This window comes from Pan troglodytes, chromosome 17 (assembly GCF_028858775.2).
Source record: "Pan troglodytes isolate AG18354 chromosome 17, NHGRI_mPanTro3-v2.0_pri, whole genome shotgun sequence".
Lineage (NCBI taxonomy): Eukaryota > Metazoa > Chordata > Mammalia > Primates > Hominidae > Pan > Pan troglodytes.
The window spans coordinates 34,749,102-34,776,818 of record NC_072415.2 but is presented as its reverse complement, the minus strand read 5'-3'; the positions used below and the strand labels follow the sequence as shown (position 1 = coordinate 34,776,818).

Below are 27,717 nucleotides of genomic sequence, written 5' to 3'. Positions count from 1 at the left end.
GGCTGGTGGGTGCACTGGAGGCCACCAGATTAGTTTAACAAATGTTTCATCTGCATTCCTTGGCATTGAGGAGACCTGGACATGCAGAAACCACCTTTGTCAACCTGTTCTACCTCAACCATCATCACCATGAATCCATGGGTTCAATTTCTCCACTCATAGTCTTGAGGGTGAGGAATGCGTGGGACAGGTTGAAATTGAATTTTCCAAAGCCACACTGGAGTTTATAGCAAAACAACTTGGAAGGTGTTAGATGTGATGCCTGCCTCTCCAGCATCCCACAGGAAAGAAAGTGACTGTCTCTCCTAGGTCACTGCATTTATTGCATTTTCCTGAAGGTCTGGCAGCTTCAGGAAGCAGAATCTGCCTTTGCACATGGCTACCACTCCAATAAGAGCTTTTGGTTATTTGAGAGCAGCTATATTGAATGGCGTTACAGGGGTTCATTCATCCAATTCTCCTTGGCCAGCCCACAGCAGCAACCCAACTCCATAGTGACTCATCCGAGCCAGGGGAACAGAAATAAGGGAGTCAAGTGAGATTTTTCGTGCTTGGACATTTGTGAGGAACTGATGGAAGAGGTTTCCCAAAACTGAAGTCTTTCAGGACTAGTTGGTGAGTCCTGGAAGAATCTTTAAACCCCCTCAAAACCTAAAACCTCCTAAGCAGAGTCCAGACTGAAAAATCAGCCTCAACTGATAGAAATACTGGAGAGGAAGAGGGCATCTCTGTCATCCCTTCTTGAACAAATTAGTTCAAGGAAGATGAAGAAAAGGGCTGCAAAGTAGAGGAGGAACCTGGCCAGAGTGATGATGGGTTCACCCCCAGTGTGCCGAGTGGCAGCACCATTCCTGGTGCATACAGCCTTTCGCTATTGGAACAGCCAGAAACCACACAGGTTATGCTTAACTAACCACGAGGCACAGAAATAAATCAGACAAACCAAGCAGGCAGTAATGCTGAACTCAACAAGGCTATTGACATTTGTCTGCAAGCCTCTAGATAACAAAATACTATAAGGCGAGATCATGAAGTAAAAGAAAATGTATGCATTTTGAAACCAAATTAAATACTCTGGCTAAGTTCCAGAGCATTTTCTTAAATTCCTCTTTTTTGAAGGAGAGGGGACTAAATTTCATTAGCTAAAATCTTTTAAAGCGTCATTTAAATTCAGCTTTTGGAAATGAAGACTTTGCCTTTTAACGACCAATCTGCATTTCATCACAAAGATGGAACATGACATCTTTGGCTTGGTTATTCTTCTGAGGAGTAGGCCCCTGTTTGTATAGCACACTTAGAATAGAGACAAAGACTACAACAAATTTATCTCTGGCACAAGGGAGTGGATTCATATAAACGCAGTGAGGTAGCTTCTACTCCAAGTGGTTCAAATACCCTTTAGCAAAATTTTTGAAGTAATCCCATTGTTCTATTGTTTTCTATTACAATTTTAAAAATAGGACAAGTCACAAATATAAGAAATATTTTAGAGTGACTGAAAAAAATCTATTAACGTTTTTGACAATGTAGGCCCAGTAGGTCAGAAGTATTGTGTTAGGAGCAGATAGGTCAGAGGCAAGTTCAAATGCTTACACGATGAGCAATGAGAAAGAATTTGGTACTGCATGTGGCTATAAATTCAGAACACAGCACCTTTAACACTAGAATAAAATATTTTATGCTAGTATAAATAAAATTTACAAATACTGTATCATAAATTATGGTAAATAATAAATAATAAATTAGTATAAGTAATATAAAGAATATTATATAACAAATGTATACTATTGTATAACAAATTTGTATAAGAAATTGATAATTGAGAATTTATTATAAATTATAAACAATTTATTGTAAGTTAGTTTATTATAAATATTACTAATTTATAACAAATAAATTAGAAAATAGTAATTTACTAATTTATTATAAAATTATAAACTAGGATTTACTAACGTATTTATTATTTCAATATAATTAAGTAATATTTATGGCCTAATTTTGATATGCATTTTTTTTCAAGTTGCAAATGAAAGAAGTCCTGCTACTCTAAGGAATAACTAAACCAGACTGGAGTCACTGAAACTGATGGAAGAACACCTCAGGCATGAGTGCCATGGTGACGTCATCAGCTCCGTTCACAACCACTCACCATGAGGCCATTGCTCCTGTGGAGGACACTGGCTTAGGACTCATGAAGTAGTACCTCAGGAAGGGGGGCTCTGTAAGTGTTCCTTCCACCAGCTCCAAGACACAATGAGATGGAGAGAACTGGAACAATTCCCTATGATTGCAGCTGGATATTTTCACACGAACTATCTAGTAATGAAGGCAATGGCATGTGGTGTGGCAAAGACTGGCCCCAGATTACATGTCCAGTCCTTTTGTACCGAGGAGGGGCTTTGGGACCAAGACAGTAGGAGTGAGGGTACAGGTTCCACATTCTATTTCTCTCTTAGTTTTCTGTGGTTATCTTGGTGACTGCATGGTAAAGATGGAGGTGACAAAAGATGGAAGGAGCCTGGATCCCTGAATGACTTCATGGTGCAGAGCCTTACACTACCCCCAACTCATACTAAAACAGCGGTGGGAGGAACAATAGACCATTATTCTGTTAAGGTGCTGAAATTGTAGAGCTGTTAATTTGAACCGTTAAGAGTTTCTTATACTGATACAGTATCCTTACCCTGGATTGTTGAAATAATTAGTCCAAATAGTTTCTTTGCCTAAAACTGTGGACAGAGCCTAAGCAATATTGAATCCAAGACAAGGTATATTTATCAAATGCTACTCACTATACAATACAGATGAATGTGGCACTTACTTCCTGTGTTGTTACCCAGCCTGCTTCTAGTATTCTTTACACAAAATAACATTCATGAGCAACCTGGGCACAAGAGGTCTCTGTCAAAATAAGTCTTTGATTTCTCTCCAGATAAACTCGTGTGTGTGTGTGTGTGTGTGTGTGTGTGTGTGTGTGTGTGTGTGTGTGCGCATGCGCATTTTATATTTGGTTTTAGTTACAATTCAAGGAGTCTTTCCTTTTAGACAATGGTCCATACATTCATGGAAGGCAGAACTAATCAGAGAACCTGGTTCAAAAGTTTTAGGGGGTTCTTTGAGAAATGTTTCCCAGAATTTAAACTTGGGACTTGACTATAAGTATTAGTGTACAAAATCACAGAGGATATCAAAGCAAGATTCTTCCTGTTCTCCCAGAAAAAAAAAATATATTCTTGGAAAATTATTTTCCTAGACTGTCAAGCTCAGAGATGGACAGTTGGCCAATGAAGCCCTCATCTACAGCAAGAATGAAGAATCTGAGCCTCAGCAGTGAAAACACTGCCTACTACTTCACTACCACCCTTTGGACTAAAACCAGAACAAACTTGCATTTAAACCATTAAAAATGCCACACACATTAAATTCTGTGCCTGGGCCAGGCAGCAGCCAAGGCAGATGGTGTGTAGTGTTGGAAAACTTGGTATTATTTAAATGAAACAAGCATTCCATTGCTCTCGATCACACTGAACAATGAAGATTTCACACCCAGCGATTCTATCAGTGGAGCTCTCTCTGTCTCCATTTGCAGCATTGGACAGATAAATAAATATTCTTTAGATCAAGTTATCTGCCTGATGTTGCTTAGAGAGACAGAAACTCTAATGATCAAGTTGATGTAGCAGTGGGTCATTATCATCTTCCTCTGAGACCCACTGTTTGAGGGAGAAGTGTGCAGTATGCTGCAATATGACTCTAAGAAAGTATTAACATGCCTAAGATGACTTGAAATTGCCAGTCTTCTGGGCTGTTGTGGGGGACATTGGAAGGAATCAATAAACATTTCCAGGAGATTACAGAGATCACAGGGGAAATTGTTTAGTTAGCACTGTGTACACAAAGCTGACTTTAGACACCTGCAAAAATCAGAATCATTGAAAAGAAAGAGAGAGAGAGAAAGGAAAAGATAAAAGAAAGCCAAGATGCTGTGTCCCATTCCAAGTAATACTGCTCTCTCCTTCCAATGCTTCCATACCATTCTCCAAACCTGAAGCTCCCTGGAGCCAGGTTCCATCACTAATGGGGCATCTCAGTTCCGACTAGATCATACTGGGTTGCCTGATTTGCTGGAGAACCTCAGTGAGGAGCTGCAAGTGGCTTGGTTTCTGTGCTTAAGAAACAGCAGACTACAAGGCAAAGAGCATGGCAGAAGGGATCAACTCAGCTTTTGTCTCTAAAACCATCCCCATGTCTTTTGGGGATAAAGCCTGACTTTTATTCCTCCCTTGATAATCTGTCCTTTACCTCTTGGGATTTGGCATTAAGCCACTCCATAGCTTTGCTAATTCTTGGGAGGAAGGCATTTATCAGGACAAAAGAGGAACCTGCACTCTCAAAGGCTTCCAGGGGCAGTCATCACGTTTGTTTGCTAACTAACTACTCTGAAAACAATGACGTCTGGATCGCATGGGCAGAAGTCACAGGGGCCTACAAGAACCAGGCTGTGACAGCCGGGAAGCTAATGTGTGTTACCACGGAATCCACCAAGGGGAAAAACTTTGAAACATTTTAAAAATGCAGGTGCACAAATTACTCATGCCAGGAGCGGCAGTGGCACTTTGTAATAAAATCTTATGTTTATTTTCCACTGTTGAATACACATACCTTAGTGTTCCCAGAGAGGGAAGCCTACAATGCTATCCAATGAATAGTTTGCAGATGGATTAAATACATGTACCAATGAAATAAAACGTGCAGATTTGGGGCTTTTTGCCTCCTACCTTTGCTCTGGGCCCAGAGCTCCCCGATGATGACACAGGAGGTTTGTGCAAAGATCTGAAGTCAAGAAGGATTAGTTTAAAGAGTCAGATGAAAAAGGACACAAATGAAAATGCTTCTGCATGAGCCTGAAAACCAAAACTTAGCAATGAGTGATTCTGACTTTGGGGCCTGTAACAAATAATAGCAAATGAGGGAAGTTTCCAGTGGCTTCACAGCAGGAGGGCAATGGCCAGGGAACCACTGTGAAACCGATCAGTCAACGGGACTTCCTGGTTCTTGAGGAAACTTTGAAGGCAGGGAGTGTGGCATACATGTAAGGGTCTTTGTTGCTAATATTTTTTTTTGAGGCATATACTTTGCAGGGGCAAATCTTCAAGTTGCCACTTCCTGAGAACTCCCTCATTTTAGTGAATATATATTTCAAGCCCAGTAGTTGAATAGCACTATTATTGGCGCTGTGCAGGAACACCAAAATGTGCAAGACAGGGACTTGAACTCACTGGAGTAATGATCTAGTGGCATTCACAAACCACATCGTGTGCAGCAGAATTCTATGAGATATTCAGACAATAAAGTGCATAGAGAGAAGGAAGAGGTCCCTCTGGCTAAGGCGATGGAAGAGATTATGAAGGGAGAGCAGGCTAGACTCTGGCCTGCAGGTAAGTAAGATGCATGAACCAATGCTTACGGAGAGGAAAGAAGAGTTGAGTTTAGGAAGGACAAGAGGACCTCTGCCGTTGCTATGCAGGCTTTGGTTTAGAGAGGAGAAGACAAGAATCTTAGAAATGCATTGAGTGTGCTGCTCTGTGGGCTCAGGAGCATAACCCAGGCTTTCCACGAGCTCTTCATTCCATACACTGCCATCTAGACACTGGGGCTTCTCATGTGCTAGGTCCTGCCAGCTTTCCCTGGGAGCCCCTCAGACGGCTACTTGAACTGGTAACGAAAAATTGAGAAGATGTGTTGACTACACACCACACACACACACACACACACACACACACACGTGCTAAACTGGCCACTCCCCTACCGACACCACCATCAGTATGTCTGGGGCTCGGCTGCCAAGGGAGTTGACCTCCTTGAGGACAGCAGAGTCCAGCCCTCTGTGCAGGGAGTTAAGCTTCTGGTGTGCCTATTATCGTAGAGAAGAAGAAAAGAGAGGGCACAAAACGAATCTCTATCCCTGTCGAAATCCTAACAAAGGCCAGGCACGGTGGCTTGTGCCTGTAATCCCAGCACTTTGGGAAGCTGAGGCAGGCAGATCACCTGAGGTCAGGAGTTAAAGACCAGCCTGGCCAACATGGTGAAACCCCGTCTCTACTAAAAATAGAAAATTAGCCGGGGGTGGTGGTGGGCGCCTGTAATACCAGCTACTTGGGAGGCTGAGGCAGGAGAATCACTTGAATCTGGGAGGTGGAGGTTGCAGTAGCCAAGACCACGCCATTGCACTTCAGCCTGAGCGACAAGAGCAAAACTCCATCTAAAAAAAAAAAGCAAAAAACAAACAAACAAATCCCAACAAGACTGCACAGTGGCTGGCTTTTCTCCAGCCTGGTGACAGAATTTGCATCTGCCACAAACAGGAACCAATCTCCTGTCTATCCGAAGCTCTCATGTTTGGATTCTATTGGCCCTCCTCAGAGGTGGATGGAGGCGGCACCAAACATCATCTAGTGGGGCACTACATAGAAGATGGTGTGGTGCTGGGAGGAAAGGACCCCTCACTGTCCCCTCACTGTCTCCTAGCAGGGACAAAGGCGAGAGCAGGGGCACAGAGAAGAATCCCAAGAGTGATTTTCTCCCTGCACCAAGCCCCCCTCACCTGTGCATGCTCCTCCCAGCCCACTCCACATCACATAATTGGCATGTGAAGATTGATCAGCAGTGGTGTGCGGCCTGCTCAACAGACGGATCAGCTGTGGCATGTGTTCAGCTGGGCAAACCTAGCACGAAGATGTTTCTGTCGGTGTGCAGGGGACAGCTGTCCATCAACAGCCATCTTGTTTTGTTTATTTGTTTAAGCAACCGCAGATGCGAGAGAGAAAGAGACAGAGAGAGAGAGAGAGCAAGTGAGTGAGGAGAATATTTCCACCCCCTCTCTCCCCTACAGATCTGTCCCGAGGCTTCGAATCTTCTTTCCCACTCTAAGCACTCTGGGCCACATTCGATTCTACTTTTGTGCCCCTCTTCAACTGCAATGAGGCTTGCTTTGGCATCTGAGCTACCACCTGCCGTCTGCTCTTTAGTTCCTGTTTGCTGTAAATCTCGCTTTGGGTCTTGGGTATCTTCACAGCTAGTTCTGCAGAAGAGAAAGGAGCATTTCGGTCTTGAGGTAACTCCCAGTCGGTCTCCAGCTTCCTCCAGATGGAACTCTGCCCTGTTGTAGCCTCTGTGAAGACCAGCTGCCTCTGGCTTTAGCATTTTCCTGCAGCTAACAGGCATCAGCCCGGAGAACAATTGTCTTGGAGGAGAGAGGGAGAGTCTGGGCTGAAAACTGCCATGCAGGGATGGGAGCCATTTTTAAAGCCCTCCTGAATGTTCAGTTGTGAAACCAACATCCTGATTGTTGTGGAGCTTCAAGCAGGTGAAAACATAAGATGAAAGGAAATGAAGTGACTGCTGACAGGCTGGAGAGCATGACTTAATCAGCAGCTAAAATCAATGAGTCGAAGGCTGCTGCCCCCAGCAAAAATCAATGGGGGAAAAGGACTGCTGGCCAAGATCTCTCCTACATTTTTATTTGCCCCAAGACCACCCAGGACTTTCCTATCCTGCTCGTGCCCTGCCTAAAATGCTAATTTAGGCTGTGACTTGATAGGCCCTTGAAAATTTCCTGGAAATCTAGCCTCCTACCCTGAATTAATAAGTTGTAAGGAACAACCTCAAATCTCGAAGGATTAATCCAATAAAAGTTAATTTCTCCTGCATGCTGAGACCAATAAAGATATTTCTCTTCTGGCAGCTTTCCTGGTGGCTCTCCTTCAAGCCGTGACATGGGGATCTAGGCTTCTCCCATCTTGAGATGTCTCCAACTTTAATCGAGGGCCTCTCCGGTGGCTGTAGAAGCAGAAGAGAGTATGGGGAAGGCACATTAGGTAGTTAACCATCTTGCCTGAAAGTGACACCTGCCACTTCTGTTCACATTCCATTGGCCTGCATTCGCCAGTTGGTCCCACGAAGATGTGAGGAGTCAGGAAAATAAAAACCCTGGCTGGATATCCTTGGACTCCACATAGTTGGCTCTACCATATTCCCCTAAATAATACTCACATCCCCTGACAAACAACACTCAGAATCCTAAAACCACCAATTGGAAAAAAATTGCTACATTCCCACCTACTTTGAATCTCCTCTTTACGGCTTAGAAACCCAACCGTCACCGACATTTGCCCATTGACATTTTCCACGTAGCCTGTTAGACCATCTCTTCCCTCTTAGCATCTTCTACAGAACTTCCATAGACCTGTTTTCCTTTGTCTTTGTACTTTCTGGTTGTTTTCTAGAACGTCTCCAGTTTCTCTGCATGTAGTGTTGGTTCTTGTCCTTAAGGTAAATAAGTTGTTACTGGACCACATCCTATTGTGGGCAGATTTAAGGTCTAATTTAAATAGACTTGGGAGATTAGAGGTGTAGGTGATATTAAAGTGATTATTATTTTTAAATTTATTCTGGTCTTCTAGAACTTCCAGGGCACCAGCAGCTCTTCCCATATTATTCCATCTGAAATCTCAGGTTATCAAATAGCACACGGCCCAGCCAAGGCACAATATACATGGGACAGTGTCTAGCTCAGATCTCACCTGTGACCTTCCTCTACAGATATATTTATTGAATTTAAAGATGCTGGGATGCCAAGGGGTTATTATAAAAGTATGAGGTTGTATTCCTCTAGGGAGAAGCTCCAGCCTTCTTACCTATTCAACGAATCATCTTTAGACTCCCACTTCCCATGCATATTATTTTCTTTATAAGTAACCTAAAACAGAATCATCCCCTATTTAAGAACTGATAGCATCAGCAAGGCCACACCCCTTTGATGTTTAGGGGCTTTCCCAAGCTGAAAATGCCCTGCTCATAAATCATTCAATCATTCACTGAGGAAATGTTTACTGATCACTGCTGTGTGCACTGTTGTAGGCACCAAGGAAATGAAGGCAGATAAACATGGTCTTTGATATCAAAGAGGTCATAGTCTCATTCAGAAGATAGAAATGAAGACAAACAGCTCTAATACATATAAGCCCTATCTTTTGCCTTGCTCAAGATACCAGGGTGGTGCAAAATAAAAAATAACTGAACTCTGTGTAGAAGGAATAAGGTTAGGAAAAATTTTGCTTCGTGGAGAATATGATGCTTAAATTGAGTATTGAGATATGAGACAGAATTTTCTCTATAAATAAGAAGGCGATATAGAAAGAACAATCTAGTCTACAAGAATAACATTTGCAAAGAAATAAAGGCATAACTTCGTAGTGCGTGATGAAAAAATTCTCAATGAGGTTAAGAATTTAGAGAGGATATGTGGATGCAAGGAGGGGAAGAGTGAAAAGTGGCAAAAGCAGTTTAGGTAGAAAGATAGATACAGAATCATGATTGCCATGGCTTAGGATCTCACGAGGCTTCAGCAGGAGATAAGGAAGAAAAGCTGCTTTTCTGAGTATTTCTTGCTGTGAAGAGGAAGCCCAGCAGTGCTGCCCTCCAGACAGTGCTCCACAGTCAGGCCATTCTGCTCTCTGCCTGTACCTCCATAGCTATCGTCCCCAAAGCCCCTTCCTGCTCTGTGCCTTTGCAAACGTCTGTGAAACCTTCTGCATATCCCAAACTTGCCTACTCTTTCTCAAACACCCCGTTCTGCACCAGTTGCCTTCAGGGCGGCTACAATGATACAGTGGCCCTGCACCCAAACTCTCAGTTGATGTGGAATTGGCCCCAAGCCATTTGGCCCTGAGTAATCACTCATATAAGGACTTTCCTCTCCCCACCTAAGATCGTGCATTGTGTGATGGAGTGGAGTGGAGTTATCATCCACAAATTGTGTCTCCCACCACACTCAGTAGAGTGCAGGCCACATAGAAATTATAAAATACAGACTTAGTGATTAGTCGAAAGGGAATGTTGCTAAGGTTATCTTAGGCTCACCTACATTAGAATTAGCTTCTGTAGTTCTTAGAATGCAGATATGGGAGGCCCAGTCCAAGATCTACTAACTCAGATATCGGGCGGGGTGATCTGCAGATTTAATAAGTGCCCTAAGTGGTTTTTATGAACGTGGAAATTTGAGAATCAGTGACCTAGACGGGGGTTGGTAAACTCTTTCTGTAAAGGGCCAGAGAGTAAATAACGTAGGCTTTGTGGGCCAGATATGGTCTGTATTGCATATCCTTCTTCTTTTCAATTCTTTAAAAATATAAAAGCATTCTTGGTTTCGGGCTGTACAAAAGCAGGCCACAGGCTAGATTTGGCCCATGAGCCATAGTTTGTGAACCTCTGGCCAAGAGGAGGGGTTCCCTCATCTCCTCTAGAGGCTTCAGAGACATGTGAAATCCAGTGGCTTCAGGTGTGGACAGTCTAGAGAGAAATCTCCACTTCGGTTCTTTGCAGGGAGCAGGGCCCATTTGCCCTACAACTTTCCCTTGTGCCCTGGCATCATGGGAATGTGCCCAGGCTTCTTGGCGGATGTCCTCTAGTCTGGCCAGCACCATAGGACAGTTCTCTCTGCCAGTTCCTGGAGCCCGCACCCTGTGGCTCGCCTACATCGGGCCCTAAACACAACCTCTCTCCATGTTATTACATTAATACAGGCAAGGGAGGCCCTAAAACCAGAATGGGACTGCAGTTCCCAAACCCCCTACCTCCTCCTGACCTGCATGGTTAGGTGCTGCCTTTCTGCAGGAGCCTGGATGTCAGCATCTAGATGCCTCAGGACCAGCTGTCCAATCCCCCTTCCACCATTCCCTGTTTTAGGTCCTCCATGAACTTTTTTCTTAGGGGAAAGCAGAAATCCTATCCCATCCTGCTGCACTCACAGGAAGAGTCTGACAGTGGTTAAGAGATCATTCTCCTCATTCAGCACCTCGGTGAGGTGTGAATTTGCACAAGATGATTCAATATATTTTCTTTGTGTATTCTTCAGTATATTCATGCTGTCCGGTGAATTTTTGACATTTCGGTGTGCTGCTCTAAGCTGCCCGTGTTGGGGACCTGATCCTGACCCTGACTATGGCTTTTAAGCAAGGAGAGCCAGAATAAACACAGACAAATAGTCCTTTGCAGTGTGCACTGGTGCCCAGATAGCCCTTGGTTATCTGCTGTGTTCAGTCCTCCGGAGGTAGTGATGAAAAGGGCAGTCGGCCCTCCTTCCAAGATAGCTTGTAAGCAGTCCTGCCTTGAGGCTGAGGGTAGACGAGATGACCCCTCCAGTCCCATCCGGTCTTGGTATCCTGTGATTTCTCACGTGAGTCCATTTTGTGCCCTGGGCTCACGTACATCAATTAAAAACACAACAGTGTATGCTTCCACAGGAGGGAGGAAAATGAACCATAGCAGTCTTCCTATCCGAACCAGACCCCATTTTTCCAAGTCACCACCTTACTCTCATCTGTAAAGCGCTAAATAGCCTGAGACCCAGTTATCTTTGTGACAATCTCTCCCCAGGTGCCCCATCACGGTAATTACGCTCAGTGGGGAGCCTGGAGCTGCCCATCTCTGGAGTTAAACTCATTAAGACAGGAGACTGAGAAATCTCCGCAGAGGGTCCCTGCCCCTGAAATCATGGGCATTCCCCTTCCTTGGCTACCAGTTTTGGGGTTTGGAGGAGTCTGGGGTCTGGTCTGAGGCTCCACATTGCCACAGAGCTTGCTTTAACCTGGATTTGCTGTTGTGATTTGTACTTTGGGGAAGATACTTACTATGGGAGTCTGCAAAGAGAACAGCTTCCATTTCATGAAATGAAATGAGGATTGAAACAAAGCCATGGAGGTTGCTTATTCCAAATATTGAACATGATGAACAAGTTGATTTGTCAATATTTCTCAAAAAACTTAAAAAGAGCTTTTTCTCTGACAGTGCAAATGACAAGATATTTTTCCCTCTGTGCTGTAAAAAGAGTAAGTTTCAAGAACTTTGTAGGGTAGAGATCCCAGGGATGGGAAGAGGGAGGATTCCTGATCAGTAGGATTGGTATGGGTGATAAGGGGGGACACTCCCTTCTAATTAATTAGTGAAAAGAAAAGGAAGTTTCTGGAGGGAAAACAGTAAGAGTCAAGATATAGAAGATAATTGGAGCCCGAGATAGGAACTTGGTTATGAAGAGAGAAGTATGTTCAAGGAAAAGGAGAAAAGACTAAGAGAAGGAAAGGGGAACTGGAGGAAGACCTAAGGTACTCTCTAGGAGAATAAGAACTTTCTAATGTCTCGTAGTTTGATGAAGGTTTGGATAAGATTTTTCAAGAGATGAAAAAAAAATCTCCATTTGCTTTGTTTAATGGAATGAAATGTCAGACAGGTGACCTGCGCTAAAAGATAAGAGGAACTGAGAAATGTGTTCATGGCTGTGTAACATGTGGCTTTTCTAGTCAAAAATAAATGCCAGAAAGGTCACAACCTATTTGCCTAAGTTGGGCACCAATATTATTTCTGTACTGGTCAACAAGGAACAACCTTGTACTCAAATATCTATCTGTGACAATACCTGGAAGAATCTGTGGATGTTGGACTTTATGAAGACAATAAAAAAATTAACTGAAATGACTGTGCTTATGAAATGAGAACTATATGGGGCAAATCATGAAATAGAATTATTGCAAGAAATCATACATGAATCTATACTGGGGTTCTGTTATCAAGTTCTATTTATTCCTCATTAAAAGAGTGGTTAAAAAACAAATTGAAACAAAACAAAAAAACCCTCATGGATGGTTGTGGATAATACTAGAGGGTTTGTTCTGATTTGGTTGGGATTTATTTTCTTCTCAAATTGTCCAGGTGCTTCTAAGCATCTTGAAATGCATTTCATGTGGTTTTTAGCCCAAGGAAGTTTGTATTGCAATCATTGCAAAGCTCTGGGTTCTGAGCCTGGTAATTTAGAGAGGGAGGAAGAAAATCCAAGGTATTTCTTCCCTCTCTTTCTGCTTCAGGTGGCATTTCTATCTCCCTTGCAGTCCCAGATCCTTGGTGCAGGCCTGCCCTCTGTGACCTCACTTGCCATCAGACAGCATCTGGGTTCTGGAAACACCATGGCCTCAACTCAGACCTTCAAGTCCTAGAGGTTTCCTGTTGTTGTAAATCTCTGATTTGCCTTCCTGCCATTTTTTATGTGTTTGTTTGTTTTTGTTTTTGTTAACTGTTCCAACACCTTTATAACCAGTACCCCATATAAAATTCCCTCCATCGAGCTGATATGAGCTCTGTTTCTCTGGCTGGATTCCAGCTGATTAAGGCACTTATTATTTGGAGAAAATAATTAGAGAGCATATGTGATTTTTTTATTTAAAAAAAGAACAGGGACTATGCTAATTTATTGCTAAAGAGCATTTGTCCTTCTCACTTTAAAATATCTGCAGCCAGTTAATTATTAGTAAAGAGTCGTTTCCCTCTACTTTGTGGATGGTCTGGTAGCCCGCCTATGCTGTAGAGAAGATGGGTCTCTATTGCTCCTTCTGTGGGAAGAATAACTTCTAGCAAGGACCAAGGCTCAAGATGCATCCCTCATTGAGCAGAAGCTTAGAGTCCATGGCATTTCCTGTGAATCACTGTTAAAACCCTCCGTGGCCATAGCAGATTGGGATTTTAGTCTCTCAACAGTTCATATTCATGGTAGGCACAGGAGAAAACAAGGTTGGCCCAGAAGCCACTCAGGTCACTTGTGAGCAAAGACAAGAGGCAATTTCTCAGTGAAAAATTATGGCGGAAAGAAAAGTACAAGAGACCCACACACAGGAACTGAGGACATTTTGAGGCCCCAGCAGAGCTGAAGAAGTTGACCACTTGCAAGAAAGGTATGTCGGAGTTCGCAGTGAGTTAGGAAAGGGTAATTTTTAAGACCCATTTTATTAAGGAATCCCAGAGGACACACACACACACACACACACACACACACACACACACGAAATGAGAAGTGATGATTAGAGGGCCACATTCAGTAATTCAATTCAATAAACACTTTCAGAAACACCTTCTCTATGCTAGAGACTGTGCATCTGGTTCAGGGAATAGGGAGAAATAAATGTAACTGTTTCTGCCCTCACGAAGTAAATAAAAACTGGGTTGAAAGGAATCACAAAGAATTAGGTGAAAGAATACAGATGGTGCATAACATATTGTAGAAGTCAAGGTGTGAAAAAGAGAGATGAACTAAGGCAGAAAACTAAGGCAAATATGGATATGATAAAGGCTTTTGAGAACCACAGAAAATAGAAGCTTTGATTCCTCGCAGCGAGACGGACTAGGTCAGGTAGCAAGTTTCTAACTTTGACATGTTTTGCACATTTTTAGGAAGTCAGATGCTTCTTTTTGCCAATGTAGCCACTCTTTTAGAGCATCTTGCTATAACTTTAAATGGAAAGAGATGTGGAGAAACATACACACAAAGCAGTGGCCTGTTTGGGGCTCACAAATTCAAGATTTGGCCTGGCACGGTGACTCACTCCTGTAATCCCAGCACTTTGGGAGGCCAAGGCGGGTGGATCACCTGAGGTCAGGAGTTTGAGACTAGCCTGGCCAACATGGTGAAACCTCATCTCTACTAAAAACACAAAAATCAGCCGGGTGTGGTGGTGGGTGCTTGTAATCCCAGCTACTCGGGAGGCTGAGGCAGGAGAATCGCTAGAACCTGGGAGGGGGAGGTTGCAGTGAGCCGAGATCGCGCCACTGTACTCCAGTCTGGGCGACAGAGTGAGACTGGGTCTCAAAAAAAAAAAAAACAAAAAAAAAAACTCAAGTTTTGTCCCCTGGAAAAAAAAAATCAAGAAAATCTTCATGTCCACTAGCTATTCTGTGCTCTTGGGCACGCACCTCATATTGACTTTGTCCGTAATTAGAGTTAGCTTGACATGGAAATTGTGTGTATTTATCAAGGGCTGAACAGAATAGAATTTACTTTTTAGTACATAGGCACGGTAGGTCATCATCTCCATAAAACTCTGGTTTGCTTTGTGTGTAGACTTTAGAGATTTAATTCTTAATTGTGAGTTTCTTTATTTTGCAAGTTCCTTTTCCTAACGTGAGGGCCTTTTGCATGTAGTTTTCATAGACTATTTTATCACATATTTATATACTTAGGATTTACTAGTTTAATGAGGCAATGAAAATAAATCATGTAATCATGTGTTTATAAGGCTTAATGACAGACCTTCATATATACAGACACAATTATGACATATAACCTTATTATAAAATTGCTGCTTAAAATTTCAAGAGAAAAAGAAGAATTTTCCCCTTGAGTTTCAATGTCTCAGGTGTTTTCAGATTTACTTGGCAAATTGCTAAAATGAGTATATCTGCTTTTGAGACTCAGCAAATGAGAATTTTGAAGAACACAGTGTGTGAATGTTCGATTTTCAACTTATTTTTAATTTATATAGCTAAAAATATGACAGAACTTTCTTTAAATTGAAATTCACTCCTACGTGACATCATAATACAAAATATCAAGCTCATATTGTCTAGAGTGAATTTTTGTTATTTATTTATTTATTTGAGACAAGATCTTTCTCTGTCACCCAGGCTGAAGTTCAGTAGTGCTATCGTGGCTCACTGCAGCCTTGACCTCCGGGACTCAAGCAATCCTCCTGCCTCAGCCTCCTCAGTAGTTGAGACAAAAGGCAGGAGCCGCCACACCCAGCTAATTTTGTGGGGGTTTTTTTGTTTGTTTGCTCTTTTTTTTTTTTTTTTTTTTTGTAGAGACAGGGTCTCACTATGTTGCCCAGGCTGGTCCTGAATTCCTGGGCTCAAGTGATCCTCCCGCCTCGGCCTCCCAAAGTACTGGAATTACAGGCATGAGCCACCACCCCTGGCTGTGAATTTTTGTTATCTGAGTTAATAGTTGGGATGGGATAGCTCCTTCTCTCCTCCTAATTGACACTCTTTGGGAATTCGGCTTTGCTTTCACTGAAGCCTGGGCTATAAAACAAGTGCATATGACCATCACAACAACCACGGCAATAATAACAGGAGCTACACTGTGTTCAGCATTTACCCATTCCAGGCACCGTGTTTTAGGCACACATTCTCCCAAGCCTCTGAGACTTCAAGGTTTATAAAAGTGGCAGAGTGGCTCTCCGGACGCAGTTCTGACCAACTCACAGTTATGCCTGTACCGTGGATGAGCCTGTGTGGTACTGATTTGTGATTCTCAGACAGCCCCAGTGTTTACTTCTCATTATGGAATTGGTATTTAACATTCTTAGCACAGGAATGCCAAGTGAAGTCTCATTTCTTCAGTGGCTGACGCCCCTCAGCCTGGTGAAGGCCTTTGTTGAAGCTTATTGACTCTGAAGGGAATTTGCCTGTGTGGGGGCTTTCAGGGAGTAGAGACAAGGGGCACCAGCAGCTTGTGTGCAGGACTCTGTGAGGATGTAGACGGTGAAGATGTCCCCAGATCCATGGCCAGAGATGATAGAGTCCAGTTCTCTTTGAGACTATCTTTGGCTTTCGGTGAAATGCACTTGCCTAATTGCAGGATACTAAAGCCCCCACCATCACAGAGGGTACAGTCCAATCCCCATTGTTCCTCAGGAAGCAGCCGCGTAGTTAGCACCATGACTCTTCCTTTAAATCATGGCTGCATTATGTCAAATAGAATTTGTCAGCCATCAGCTAGCTGAATGCAGTAATTGATCATTATTCCCCCAGAAAGGTAAAAAAAGCAACAATTAAAAAAGCCATGAGAGAATTTATTAAAGCAAGGAGGGGAGGAAATCTCCAAAACCCTTTCATCAAGTTAACTGGAAGGAGACAGAGAGAAATATAGAAATGGTATTTTAGGTTCTTCATTGATTTGCTCTAAGGCAGAGCCCTGAAAAAAAAATTAGCTGATCAATCCAGAGAGGACTGTGCTCTGCTAGATGCCCTGTCAACAGCCCCCTGCGAATGGCAGCATATTAATTGCAGTGGTGTTTGCTGTGAATGAAGTTCTTTAATGTTCATTCATTCATTTATTTGTTAATTCATTATTAAGTGTGTTGTTCAATAAAAGAGGCTATATCACCTAGCTTCTGCTGCATTTGTTCAGCCAGCATGGCAAATGCTGAGCTGCCTCTGAAAACAGAAACAGAAAAAAAGACACATTGAATTTTCTTACAGTTGTAGATTGGGGTGTAATATCAATAACTTTAATGGAAGCAGAGTTGGTGCCCTGATAGGAGCCCTGCTGCTCCTCAAATAAATGGCTTGGCTCCACCTCAGCATTTATCTGCCAGGGCTCGGCTTTATCAGGGCACCAACTCAGATTCCATTAATGTTATCTCTTAATTAGCTATGCGATTAACCTGTGTTACTCCTGCACGATAATGAGTCGAAGACAGAACCAGAGAAGTTCAGCTGCCTTGTAATTCCCTCTCCAGAAGCCAAATCATTCTGGAAACCATTCCAGGAAACAAAAAAAATCAAAGCAGTTCTGATTCATTCTTCACTGGGATACAAGGGCGAATTTTGTGCTCTTTGGAGGAGAAAGCAATTGGGATTTTAGCTGACATTTATGATAGTTACGTGGTACCTGACACTCTACTAGAGCTTTCTACTGATTACTTCATTTAATCTTCATAGCAGGTCTATAGGGCAGGTCCTATGGTTACCCCCACTTTACAGAGAAGGAAATTGAGATGCAGAGAGGTCAAATAACTGTGTTCCAAGGTCACACAGGTGAAAGATGACCGGAGCCAGGATCCGAAGGGAGGCAAGAGGCAGGAAGCCTGGGCACCCAGCCATTGCTCTGGGATCCTGAGTACCGGAACCATCAGAGAGCAGCAAACGCAGCCCCCACACCGGCTCTGAGGCAGAATGCTCAGAGCCCCCAGGGCATCTTCCTCCCACAGGGCACCTCTGCGGCAGGAGCGCTCCCAGCTGCGCGCAGCTGAGAGGAGCCCTCTCTGCTTAGATTTTCTGCCTGTAGAAATTTGCTCTCCAGCAGATCTCAGGGGAACCGGGACTTGCACTGGTGGACTTGGATGGCCCTGAGCAAAATGTAAAGATTGAAAAATACCCTGGCTTCCCTGTCTCTCCCGTCTCCTTTCTGTGTCCTTTGTCCACTCAAAGCCAGATCCCATCCCCCCCACCCTCTTCCTCCCCTGCCCTGCCTCCTCCCGTGCACATCATGCAGGCCCTCTTTTCTGCTGAAATTACCAAAATCACCAGAACTGTACTGTCTGGACAAACAAAATTGAAGAGATCGTGACCTCGTTGACACTGTCACTGGTAAAGACCTAGGCAAGAGCACCTCCTTCTCCTCGGTTCCCTCCCCTTTCCCTCCCCGCCTCCCTTCTCTGCTCTGAGCCAATGGGAGAAGCGGGAGAGGTGAACAAACTTTTTAATCTAAACCTCATGCTGGTGGGGAGAGAGGGCTCTTCATGAAGCCCTGCAAATTGCATTACTACGTTGTACTTCCCTGCCCCAGCCTCGTGGAACCAGACCACGGTAGTCTAAGACAACATGGAGATTTGCTCTGGCTGGAGAGAGAAGAGGCACTTCCTGCCCACCACCCTGTGCCCTCCTCTCTCTTTCCCTGCTACTCTACAGCCTTCACCCTCCCACCCCACGAAATCTCACAAAGCAGTGTTTTCAAATAATGTTTAGTAGTTGAACTCCTTTTTAGACCATTCATTTCCTGTTTTTCCCCTCAGAATATGCCATCCCTACACTTCCTAAGCCACTTCTAGAATCCCAGGGCCTCTTCTTATTTGCAACTTTCCCCATTAAGATCCGACCATAAGGCCGGGCTCGGTGGCTCCCACCTGTAATTCCAGCACTTTGGGAGGCCAAAGCCAGTGGATCACTGGAGGCCAGGAGTTTAAGACCAGCTTGCCCAACATGGCAAAACCCTGTCTCTACTAAAAATACAAAAATTAGCCAGGTGTGGTGGCAAATGCCTGTAGTCCCAGCTACTCTGGAGGCAGAGGCATGAGAATCACTTGAACCTGAGAGGTGGAGGTTGCAGTGAGCTGAGATCGCCCCACTGCACTCCAGCCTGGGCGACAGAGCGAGACTCTGTCTCAAAAAGAAACAAACAAACAAAAAAAGATCAGACTATAATATTATAGATCAGTTCATTACATTATAAAGTTTAGATGAGAGGAAAGAAAAATCTACAATGTGATGGGTGTCTGGATATTCCATTTTATGGGTTGATGTCAACATGGAGTCCTTTAAGATGTCAAAGTCATAGATATAAGTGAGCAATTCTATATATAAGTAGGTTTGCCTTGAAGTGCATTGCTTATAGATGATTGCTCCGGTGTTTCTTAACATAAAATATAACAATTAGAAATAAGAATCTTTCGGAGCCATATTTAAAAAATAACCATCATACAAGTTTTTGCTGTTGTTCTAAGAAAATATACAACAGTTCTGCTAGGAATTTAACTGGAATATCTCTCTATTGCCTTCTCCTACTTTTGTTCCCAGGCTGGGAAAATGAGAACCATTTCTATTTTACAATCTATACATTGTAGCCTTCTAGGCAAATCCAGAAAACACTACTTATGTGGGAATTAAAGCAGGAAGAAAAGATGAAGATGAAGAAAAGGAGGATAGGGAGGAAAAGGAAGAAGCTGCCTTCATCACAAATAGAGAATATCACAGACAAAAGGCACTGCAATTCACATTTTACTTCCATTTCAGCAAAGGGTGGGATAGGGAGGAAGGGTAGACACATTTGACTACATGGTCAGGACAGACCAAATTCATTCCTATTCAGCTAATGGGGAATTTTGAGTAAGGTAAATGTTGCCTGTCTGATATTTACATAGGGCATTAAAACTTGCAAATCTCTCGTGTGTGTGTTTTTTTCCCAAAGACTCAAAGACCAGTTTATCATCTAAAACTTGCTTTATTTTCAAAATTATGTCTGCCTAGGTGAATGCATTTTCTCCGAGAGCTCGAGTTTGTCTTTAAGGCAACATTAATGACTGATGGTGAGTCATCCCATTTTGTGGCTTGTACAGTAGTTTATATTTATGCAAGAGCTTAAAATTCAACTTTGAGCTATGTCCACAGCAGGGAAGAACAATTAGTAAATTCATTAATTGTGCTTTTGTGTACACTTTTATTCTCAAGACTAATTATTTGTTTAAATTATTTTTCCTCTATCAGAAGTGTCACTACATGGAAATATTTCAGCTTAGGTTTCTGGTATGAAATATAAGGTTTAAGAAGTTCCGATGTTCTTACGAAATATAATCAGCTTTCATTTGCTAATGACAGACACTCATAGTGGAGCCTTTTATTTAAGCAAATGAGCAATTAGTTTGGGGAATAAAAGTGTACAAAGAATAGTGATTCATGGTGCTGCTTATCCTTCCTCCCTGATGTGGACAATGGACATCTTGCATGTTTGACTTTTAAATATAATCAAACTCTGGTGTACCATAAGTTGGAATTATGCAGTTTTATGCAGAGCAATGCTATAAAAGAAACACATCAGTTGCCAAGCCAATATGCTAGTGCACATAATAAAAGTGGGGGCTTCAGACTTTGTGGAGAGGAAGAAAAACCTCCTCCTCCTCCTCCTCCTCCTGTTTCTAAATTCTCCGTGTGTCTGGGCTGTAGCTATAAGACGAACCAGCTGCTGCTGGAGCGGATGCCTCTCAGTGCACACAGTTCCAGGTGTGTGGCCTGAAAAAAGATTGATGACTTAGTATAGGCACAGCCAGCTTCCTCCACCAGGTACAAGGGAGGGACGGCGGAACACATCAACAGCCAGCCGTCCCTTCTTGTGTCTTCCCAGCCTGGCTCAACCCTCCGGGAGCTGCACAGTCCAGAATGCGCATCAGGAGAAGGACGATAAGGACTCAGTCAAGGCCTCCTGAGTCCTGGTGCTGTGCTAGGCACGTGACCAAGGGATTTCATCACCACCACCTCCCGAGGAGGTGGCATTGTTATTCCCATTTCTCAGAAGAGGAAACGAAGGCTCAGAACCTAGAGTGAAACCCAAAACGATGTGCCATAGGACATGGTTCACTCATTCACTCACTCATCCATTCAACAAATATTTACTGAGAGCAAATTACAAGCCTGGGGATACAGCAGTAAGCAAATTAAAGATTCTTACCTTCGAAGACTTTAGTGATACATAGATGAATTGATACTATTCTAGTGAGAAATATTTGTCAAATGAATGAAGTTTGGACAAACGCAGCCCAGGCCTATACCAATATTATTATTGCAGCATCACTACCATCTCACAACCACATGTGTGTCCCTGCTGTGGTTTTCACTCCAAGAGAAAAAAAAAAGCCAAGGACATGTTATCAAGCCTCCAAGAGGCAGAAGCAGGAAGTCTGCAGCCCCACCCTGACTGCCCCAGTTATATCAGGGGCCAGTTTATCAATGGTGGCCATGGTGGGCTGTGGATTCATTTCCTCCTCCCTTGTTCAGGAAGGACTACAGTAGGAAGTGATTGTAAACCCCATGGCCCGGGGAGGGTGGACTCTAGAATGTGTTTTTGCCATCTCTGCAGGAAGACAGTGCTTCTCCCACCAACAAAGCCAAGGAAGGGATGCTGCCAGCCCCAGGTATCAGGGAGAGCAGAGGTGATTTTCGGGCTGAAAATATAGAGAAGGAAGATCTGTCTGTAACTCCACAGGGGCTGGTTTGTTTTTTAAATGCCTGTGTTCTGAATCTGGTCACACTGTAAAATCTGTTCGGATCATCACAGGAATTACAGATGGGAAGGACCTATGAGGTCATCTCTCCCAGCACTGCCTGTGGAGGATTCATCTCCACACAATACTCTAGGAGCACTTTTTCCAGCCTGGTTTAGATGTCCCAGAGAAACGTGCTTCCGCCCTGTCCCTCAGGAGCCAATTCCAAAATCCACACGCAGTACGTTTTAGACTAAAGATGTGGCCTGGGTGGGGGTCTGTTTTTAATTATCCAAAGCACTGAACAGAAGCCTGGTGTCATAAAAAATTGCTGAGGGCCCTCTCCTGCTTTTCCCCATGGTGCCTTCCCACCCTGCGAGGCTGCACTCTCAACTGGGAGGCACCAGCCCCCTGGCAGGGTTTCAGAGCTCATGGGAGGTGCCAGGTGGCAGGACTGACGCAGCTCAGTGGGGTGTGCCATGGGTCTTGGGCTGGCCAATCATCCTAAGCACATGCAACCAGAAAAACAATGCTTTCTAAACCAAGCTGCTGTTCCTGCAGCCTCGCACAAGGCTTTTTCTAAATCCAGCCTTCCTGCCTAACACCCTTCCTAGGCTTAGGGGTAATCATTTATGGACCCAAAGATTTAGCTGCAAGATGTTCATCACAGTGTTGTTTATGACTGTGAAAAGTTCAAAACCAATCTTCGTGCCCAGTGATAGAAGACTGGTTAAACAAATCAAGAACAAACCATATAAGGTATAGAACGTTATGAAGTCATTACAAATACTGCCTCAGAGGAGCACTAATGATGGGATTTTTTCATCATACTCTCAAGTGAAAAAAGAGAGGTTACAAACAGCTTGTATCACACACTATTGTTCTCTGTATGTTTTTCTAAAATACATGCCTGAAAAATAGGATATTGACATGATCATCTCATAGTAAAGAAGTGACAAGTGATCTTTTCTTCGCTGTTACTTTTCATCCTTTTCTACAGTGAAAATCTTTAGCTTTTGCCATTAGATGTAGAAATGTTACTTTACAACATTAAATGCTCCTTCCTTTTGAATGGCTGCATTTCCCACCTTCATCATTAAGAGGATCCCTATAATCAGAGGAGGAAATGGGAAAGACAATTAGCCCCTCTCGCCTAAGCTGGCTGCCGGATAGCCTGGGTGTGAGCCTGTCTCTAGGAGTGCTAAGCTGATGACAACAGCAAGCTGTGATTCAATCCCACAGTAGCTCCAGCATTAATTTACTAAATGGGCTTCTGGAAGTTTGAAAGGGTAAATGCCCTTCCCACTGCAGGGAAGAGTGGGGCCAAGGAGTTTGATGCTTATCTGTGGAAACAAGAAAACTGGCCTAGGGTTTTCTGATGTAGCATCGTATGTTCCAAACCAGAAGGGACCTTAGTGAAGATCTGTAGGTAGCTATTGTAACATTTTGTCTGTGAAGAGGAGATGGAGACCCAAAACAGCCAAGTGTCTTATTCTTGTATATACAAACCATGTTGGCCGAGCCAGGACTGGACCCTGAGTTCTACTCTAACTCTGTCTCCAATGTTCTGTCTCTCCTTTATTTGCTCCTCAAACTCTTACTCATACTTCATGGTCTGACTCAAGCATCATCTTCTTAGTGAATTCTCCACTGTCCCTAGGCATAATTAGTCTTGCATCTCTTTTATCACTGTCCCTAACACATAATTCTATTGTTGCATTTTCTATACTACATTGCAAAGAGGTATTAGGAGTATGATGAGGTGTGTGAGTAGTCTCATGACATTCTACGAAGACCATAGCCTTAGAGCAAGATGCAGAAGAATTTGAATCCCCAGTATCACCCTGGACACATGACTACACTTCTTTGAGTCTCACCTAATACCCATAGTTACTTTGCTAGGTTGTTGATATCATTAGAGCTCATGATTGCCAAGTTTTTGGCACATAGTAGGTGCTCACTAAATCACAGTCCTTATTATTATGTTTCCTTCACTCGACAGATGGTAAGTCAGGGACCACATTCTGCTTAATTGTTCCTCCACATAGCAGCTGAGAAGAGAGGCCACATGAGGGCTTCAATTGACCCCTGAGGGGAAGGAAGACCAGGAAAGAACTCTAGGCCCCTCAAATTCAAACAAATGAGCTCAGCACAATACATTAGTCTCCCCATTCTTCCTGAAGTAGAGAAAAGGATGAGGATCTCACTAGTGACACTGTCCTGCCTGCATCTACTCAGGAGGCTAAAGCAGAAAGCAAACTATTCTAAAAAACGATGGCACCAGGGTGCTCCAAGAGCCCAGGGACAGCACTTAGGCAGGAACAGTGGCACTGCCCACCAGCATGTAGAGGAGTCCTGCAGGCCATGGCCACTGGTCTTGGGCACTGGATGGAGAGATAGCGGCAGACTACAGATATACCAAGCCACCCTCAGTCAGTACCCTCCTCTGCCCAGAACTGGGAGTGCCAAACTAGCAAGGGCATTGGCAGAATTTACCAGTTGAGAGTGGGGAGTAGGGGCAGCAGATTCTTGAAGAAAGAACAGGAAAGGGACCCTCCTTGCACAGGAGAGCAGACATACCTCTGTCTTTTTTCCATCTGGGCCAGACCCTTAGGTAGGGCTTTCCACCTTCAATCTCAGCTTGAGCAGCACTTCCTTGGGGAAGCCATCCCTGATGCCCTACGCCCCCTTTAATTACCATTGTATTTCACAACCCACTGTAGCAGTCTATTTATTTACCTATTTTTTCCACCTAGATTTGTAAACATATACAGGCAGGCGCATGTCTGTATCCCTGGTATCCCACCACACTGCCTGGTACATAATTTGGCACCCAATAAATAACAACTGAATGAATGAATGGTGAAAGAACTTTGTAACTTAAAAATGACCATTATTATCATATGTCATGATTTAATATTTGAGACATTATAGCACAGAGAGTAAGCACGTACTTTTTCTTTCTCTCCATTCAAATGCACATATCCACATATGCACTTGTATACACCCAACCATCGAACCAATAATTTAGGAATAATAAAATTAAATACTTATTGTGCACCTAAAAACTGCCAAGGACTTTTCTAGGTGCTTAGGACACCAGTGAGCAAAACAGCAACAAGCACTTGGATAAAATACACCATTCTCATACTTTCTTTAAAAACCTGCCATACAGCCACGGCGAGAATCTTACACATGAAGTTTGTATTTAGAATTAGACTCCTTAAGATTCTATTTTGATTCAGAAATTTTCAAGAGTAGAGCTCATCATGGAATCTTGAAAAGCAGCGCAATTGGGAGATGATTTGCCCTTCACTATAGCAAAGACAGCAACTTTCTGTAGATGACATTGACTGTAAATGTCCCCTGGAGACACCACTTTGCAAACCACTGGACATACCCCCTTGACTTTCAATGTTCTCTTTAGGATAAGTGCATAAACAAATGGATTCCCTTTTTCACCTCTCTGTTCAACTTTTATCAAAAGAGGGCTGAGCTTACCTATCTATGTTTCTCCTTAACAATGGAAATACAGTTTTTATGAACATCATCTTCAGTTTATCCTTCAGCTTTTAAAGAAACAGATTGAATCCCATACTTTCCCCTCCTCTGGCTAAGATAGGGACACTCCCCATCTGTTGGCTGCCTTTCCATGCAGCAGGCCCATCTACTGAGATCACTAAATTGCTCTCAGTGAGTCAGTTTTGTGTGCAAATGGAAATTCTATTCTACTCCTGCTGAATGTAGAGATGTAATCCTGATCATTCATGGTTTACAGGGATGACACCAGTCAAAAGGAAGATGGGATGAAAGATTACAAATGGTCTGTGCCCATTTTTTATCACTATCTGGGAAATGATTCCAAAATATCTGTTTGGCTCTTGGCAAGTGAGTAGTGCCATCTTACCATGTAGAGTCATGTCATCAAGAATTTATTGTTAGTGAGTTATCTGGGATGGCCAAATGCAGTGTAGAAAAATCAAAAGAAGCTGACAGTACCTGCCCTCAGAAAGGGATTAACTCCTTGGTTGAGGAAACCAAAATTAAATAGTTACACAATTAGGAGATGCTAATTGTTCATTTAGAGCTAACTGAAATATTTGGAGAAATGGAGGAAGAGATCTCTAGGCTGAGGCAACTCCCAGAAGACTTCACAGAACCGATGGACTTCAGCTGCCCCTTGCAGATGTAATTTTGGATCACAGCGAACTTCCAGAAAGACAAGCAAAAACATCATCAGAAGAGCTGTGTGATGGGAGAGTGAGGAGACCATCCAGCCCTCCATGGATGGCCCCTATGGAAAAGAATGAGAAATAAGTTTAGAAAGGAGAGTTTAAGTCAAACCGTAGATGTTATTAAATGCTGAGCTGAGGGGTTTAGATTTCATCTGATGTACAATAAAAGGCCATTGTCCAGTTGTGAATAGAGGAGCAGTATGAGGAAAGTGATCAGAGAAATATTCATTAGGCAGCAGCCTTCACAATGGACTAGGAAAGAGAATGGAGTTAAAAAAACACACAAATCAATCAGAAGGAAGAGCCATCAAGAAGTTCAGTTAGAGTCACAGCATTGTGATATCAGAAAGAAGTTGACATATTGAAGAATTTGTGAAAGAACAAGTGATTAAAAATTAGGGTAGATTAAAGATATGAGAGGGAGGAAGAAACATAATTCTAGAAAGGGCTGACAAGAAACTCCAGAAATACAATATTTACAACATTTATAACAGCCTCAGTAAAGTACAAAGCCCATACAAATCAATAATAAAATGAAAAACAAATTAAAAACACGACAAAGGATATGAACATGCAATTTTTCAAGGAAATCTGAATGGCTATTAAACATATGAAGTCATGTTTCCCTACACTAAGGAATGTAAATAAAAACAATAAGAAGCTATTTTTGCTTGTTGATTTGGGTAAAAATAATAATGATTCTTCAATGATAATAATGAGTGTTTACAACTAATACACTGCTAATGGGAAGGTTATTAATGTAACCCTTCTGGACAGCAATTTAGCAGTATCAAAAAGCTAACCAGTATATTTATTCACCCTGGGCCCAGGTCTCATGTCTAAGTATGCACATCAAAGCCTTACTCATGGGAGATATAATTGAAAATAAGCTAAATGCTCAATAATAAGATGTTGGATGTAAAAAGTAGAGACTACTGTATGGAAATTAGAATCACTGAAGAAAAATATTTAACATGTGGGAAAATGTGCATGTTTTTAAGTAAAAAGAGATTATAAACATTTTGCACAATATCTTCCTAATTTTCTAAAAATCTGCATATATATAATGCAATATGTAGATGACTTTAGATTCTAATTCAAAAAAATTAACTGTAAAAAGACTCTATTGACATGATCAGAAAAACAAAATATGGACTCAGTACTAGATGAAAATGAGGATTTATTGTCACTTTTGTTAGGAATAGTAATGACATTTTAGTTATAATTTTTAAAAGTTTTCTGTGTTGGAGATATATACTGAATTGATCCTAAAGGATAAAATTATATGAACTTTGGGATTTGCTTTACAATGGTCAAAAGTAAAGGAATCATGTAAAACAAGAATGACAAAATGTTGATAATTATTCATTATACAGTTCTCTATTTAAAAAATCCCTGTAACAGAAATGTTGACTAAAAAAAGGAAAGCAAAACTCTATGACATTTTCAAAATAATGTGGATGTATGCATAGACAAAGTTGGAAATTGTATATACCAAAATATTTATGATGATTATTTCTCCTTAGAAAGTAAGTCGTTTTTATTTTCTTGGTTTTAAAAAATATTTGTTTTAATTTCTACAATGAACATATATCATTTTTGTAATCAAGAGAGAACTCTGAAAGCTATTTTTAAGGTTTCTTTGGCTTTAGCATTAAAGAGGTAAAGAAAACAGTGACACCAATAGCTGAAATGGAGAAGATGAGAACTAGAGAGTATTTGGGAGGGAAACATACTCAAAACAGAACTTGTAGAGGTGGGTGGTGACAGTGGATATCTGCATAAACAGTCCCAAACTCAGTTGGGAAGAGGAGCTGAGATGAAGAAGAAATTAGATAAGGTAAGGGCCTGGGTTTAAACCTCAGAAGTATACTAATATCATATACAACAGTCTTACAGACTTACCT

General features: G+C 42.5%; 1 protein-coding gene across 3 annotated transcripts in view; it reads left to right on the top strand.

The window, feature by feature from the left end:
- The window catches only part of LOC104003107 (WW domain-binding protein 2-like), an 86,685-nt gene extending 83,058 nt beyond the window's left edge, over window positions 1–3,627 (top strand). For all 3 annotated transcript variants that reach the window (XR_010152058.1, XR_001711285.4, XM_054672216.2), the window contains one exon: window positions 2,021–3,627. The gene's annotated coding sequence lies outside the window, so the exon portion shown is untranslated. The remainder of the gene's footprint in view (window positions 1–2,020) is intronic.
- Window positions 3,628–27,717: the final 24,090 nt, after the last annotated feature.